General features: G+C 40.2%; 1 protein-coding gene across 1 annotated transcript in view; it reads right to left on the bottom strand.

Annotated features, from left to right (window-relative positions):
* NPAS3 (neuronal PAS domain protein 3) overlaps positions 1 to 4,549 on the bottom strand; it is an 815,671-nt gene that overhangs the window by 779,362 nt on the left and 31,760 nt on the right. The window lies entirely within an intron of this gene.

The raw sequence follows: 4,549 nt of genomic DNA, 5'->3' as shown, positions 1-4,549 counted from the left end.
ACCTCCAGCGGGGAAAAGCGAGGACTGCAGACAGGTCCTGAACTGGACTTCTGATTGGGAGAGCCCTTCAAGATATCTATACTAGTAAATCAAAAATAACTTCACACTACAAAACAGCACGATTGCACATTCCTCCATTTAACACACTGAATACTCTTTCCTTCCGGGCACCCCTGCAGGGGATCGCACAGGAAGACAGACCACACCCATGCCTTTGCTTCCCCTTTCTCTCCAACCTCCACTCCTGCAAACCTTCTCCAGACCTCCACTCCTGACAGGTACCTTTTCAGATCTGCTACACCAGAAATACTTATTTTAAGCCCAAGTCACCACCTCAAGCACCCCCTCCCCTCAAAATCAAGTATTTCCTCCACCATGAGGATGTCAGGGCCCACCCTGACTATTAAAATAACCCTTTTGTGGTGTCACTTCCATAGGTTGCACTCATTTCACTGGTGGTACTGCTCACAGAATCCCAATTACTTATTCCAAGCTTCTGGAGGCCAGAGGTTTTCTTTAATCACCTCTCAATAAATCGGTTTATGTATAATAGCACCTGACCCATGGGTGACAATCAAAATGCTTGTTAAATGAATGAATGAATGAACGAATGAATGACTTTCTAAGCTCGTCTGATAATGGCCCTAAATAGTACACTTTCATGCCACCCACATTTGTGCCCTGACCGGGAATTGAACTGTGATCTCCTCCTTCATAAGTCAATACTCAACCACTGAGCCACGTTGGCCAATTGTAATAGGCTTGTTCTTAATAGACTTCTGTTTCATAATAATCTATCATCTTTAATGGTAATTTAATTACTACAACATTTATCAAAATGCATTTGCTTAATAAATGAATATTTTATCATTAACAATAATATGTTGTATTCTAGGCCTCCCCCCACCTCCCTTTAAGAGGAATAGAGATAAGGTGAAGCAGAATTAGGGGAGAAGAACACTCCAGTGAGAAAGCAGGAGCCAGGGCAGGCAGTGAGGCAGTGAGGGAACAAGATCCTCCAGAGAGAAAACCCAGGGAAGATCACTCAGCTTCGAATATTCTAAATGGACTGGAAAAATCTGCTGTGTGTTATGATCCCACAGAGAGGGTTTAGGTCCTATGGACAGATGACCTAAGAGGACAGATTAAAGGTTAAATAAAGAAAATTTCTGAATGGGTAGATCTAGGCAGGGATGAAGTGAGATGTGGTCAGGACTGATGAATACTCTGACAGGGGTAGTGTTTGGACACACTGAAGACACCCCTTGGCCATGTTCTGGAACGCAGAGCTCAAGCACCAAACTTGTGATGGGAATAGTTGACTTTTAACAAAAGCTGAGAGTGTGTATCCAATTAGACTTTTCCCCCATCTCTGAAGATGCCTTCAGAACTCTCTTAGCACTAACTGAAGTATTCCTGCAGTTCCTATTAATTCTGCAAAGCTAACAATCTACCAAACATGTCACTTCAAGTCATTGGCAGGCAAAATCATTGGTGTGAGGTTAAAATTAACTAGGAGAAACCACCAGAAACCATGCAGAGGTCTGAAAGGCATGATATGGAAGTGAGAATTCATCTGGATGTTGAAAAGCTTGAAGCAGTTCTTGCTATAAAAGTTCAAAGTCTGTTTAACATGCAGATTCTACCAGAGCTCTTTATGAAGAGTTCATTGTACATTTCTCTTTTTTCAATTCTTTATTTACTGGTCCAAACACAATGGCATAAATTATTCTAATGGAGGGGGGAGAAGACTGTATAATAGCAATCAATCAATCAGATTAAACAACCAGCCAAAGAATTTGCTGCTGTTGGAGCCTCCTTGACCTTTCCCTCCCCTTCAGCACAGGTGACCATCTAGCCCATCCCCCAGCCTCCAAACAGCCTGCCTGACAAGGCGCTTGTCTTGCTCTCCTTAATTGGGATAACATGTGCATGTGGTTAGCATGCTGGCACAACCTAGGTGATTAAAAACTGGTGGATTATTTTTCTTCACTCATTCTTCTCTTCAAATCCCCAGAACATCTTAATTCTTTCTCTCTTCTAAGCCTGAATCTTCCCATTTCCAAGCCCATACTTCTTGGCCAATGACACCCTTAACATGGTACTGAGTAGGAGAACAGCCACATTCTAGGTTTGTTCTTTTCAGGCAAGGGGGGAGACATCACACACACACACACACACACACACACACACACATGCCCCAAGTTAATTCCTCCACCTCCCTTGTGGTGTCAGAAATGATTCTATTAAAGAAGACTCCCCTTTTTCCCTTGAAATCTTTCACTTGGAGTTGCATATTAATATGCAAATGGCCCTTAATGTTAACATTATCAGTTAACACCTGATCTGTAGTGTGAGGGCTATAGACAAAAACGCCCAGGGAGACAAGGCCCTGGGCATGAAACACTAACCAGGCACCCAGATGGAAGGAATTTCACAGAAGAGGAAAAGGGTTGGGATGGAGAATACAGGAAGCAAAGATACCTCTCACAATTTTGCTTGGGGCCTCTTCTGCTTTAAGGTAATGACTGACTCTCTAGTCAATTACAACACTCCCTCCAATCTTGGCTGAACTTTTGAGACTAGAAACCGTGGGTTAAACCCCTTTATTTAAAATAGGTACCACAGTGCCCATTGCAATGGCATAGCATATGCTCAATGTTAGTGATTTACATTCCGGTACCCCCAAGAGTCAATCTTTTCTAAATATTGGTGAAATGGTTGTTCTTGAACACAGCTTTAAGGATGCTCACTCCTCTTCCAATACCTCTACAGCAGTGTCCAACCAGATGGCTGAATGGTGACAAATTTTGAGGCTTTAAAGGCCCGATCTCAGCTGACTCCTTCCTAGCTGGTAAACTTTCCTCACTACCATATATTGATACAGGTGGTTTTCAATGGCTTTATTGCTATAATTCTATTTCATGTCCACAAAAGTTTCTTTTCCTCTGACTGAAATATTTTCTGCCTATCACTAAAAGCCAAGTTTAGAGTTATCATAGTTACTATGGAGAGGGGTGTCATTTCTCTTTCTTCAGTCTTTCCATATTGAAAATAGAAAAAAAAAAATTAGACTGACAATTGGAAAGAACTTCACCATCTCCTAATCAAATCCATTATATTACATATGAGTTCACTAAATTCCAGAGATATTACTGCAAACTATAAAGACAGTTGAAAATGGGAAGAGGAACCTAAAAATTTCAGTACTTAGCAAGATGATCATTTAGCATAAAACAATGAAATCTGTAAAACATTTACAATGTGGTTAGTGTTTTTGGAAACACTGTATTCCTTACCCTTTGCCAAGAAACTTAGTATCAACAGTTATAATTTGAAATTTTAAACTGTCTGGGTGATAAGCACATATTTGAGGAATGAGGGTAACTACCATTATTTTATACTCAAATTGTAGACATTTTGAAATAATTAATCTGAGGTTTTTTATTCCTGTGTACTTTAAATTTTCAATATTAAAATGATTTAATTATTTCAATAATTCCCCAAACATCTAAACACAATGAAAATAATATCACCATAATTGTTAAGCCACAGAATTATAGCTGAAAAGAATGAGCAGATAAACAGTTGGAGGTGGGAGGGCCCTGATTTGCAGCATTTTCCAATTTTCACAGTGTAAATACTGCCCCAATTTCAATTTACTAACATCAGTCAGGGATCAGGGATGAAAAATGTGCCCATCCAGATTGGCTCCAGCACATCTGGATATGAGACCAGAGACTATAGCCTTTTCCTTGCTGAACGCTTCCACAGTACTGACCATTTCTTTATAAGCCACTGTGCCCTGAACACATAGGACATAACTGCTATACTACATTATTATGCTTATCTACCCTCTTTACAGTGGCTTTCAATGTTTATTTGGATGTAGAACAGTTAAAAAAAACACATTTTACCTCATGACCCACCCTGTGAACACACATACAGTGGGGCCTTGACTTACAAGTTTAATTCGTTCCAAAACCGAGCTCCTTAAGGAGCTCGTTAACTCAAATTACTCTGTCAACTCAATGCAAAAAGTCAGCCGAGAGACAGCTGGTATCTCAAAAAACTCATTAGTCGGGACACTCGTAAGTCAAGGCCCCACTGTATGTGAGTTTTATGTACATACACAGATGCATAAAAGCAAAACAGAAGCCTCACAAGGTAAAACACACCCTTACTAATCGCAATGCACTGATAAGAGAATTTTCTATTCTCTTCCATTACATTTTAAAAATTCTGAACTTGATCCACGAAATTGGATTCATATCTCACTATTTGGTTAGTCCCTTCCCCCAATTAAAAAACAGTGCTCCAATAGCCTCTAAGCTCGTTTGTATCTCCTCCTGTCTAGTAGTACTTATTGAGGTCCCAGAAGGTTAAATACTTGCCCAAATATGAACTTCCCATCATTGATAAAAGATCCCTCAAGGCAAAAGCGAATTCATTACTCAGAATCAGGATATTCACGGCTTGACACTGGGAGCTAAAAGGCCTTCCAAGACAGCTTCCTCTTCCCCAGAAATTGACAGAAAATTTCTTTAAA

Source organism: Myotis davidii, unplaced genomic scaffold (assembly GCF_000327345.1).
Source record: "Myotis davidii unplaced genomic scaffold, ASM32734v1 scaffold116, whole genome shotgun sequence".
NCBI lineage: Eukaryota > Metazoa > Chordata > Mammalia > Chiroptera > Vespertilionidae > Myotis > Myotis davidii.
The sequence above is the reverse complement of the archived record's forward strand: the minus strand, read 5'-3'. Positions and strand labels throughout refer to the sequence as shown.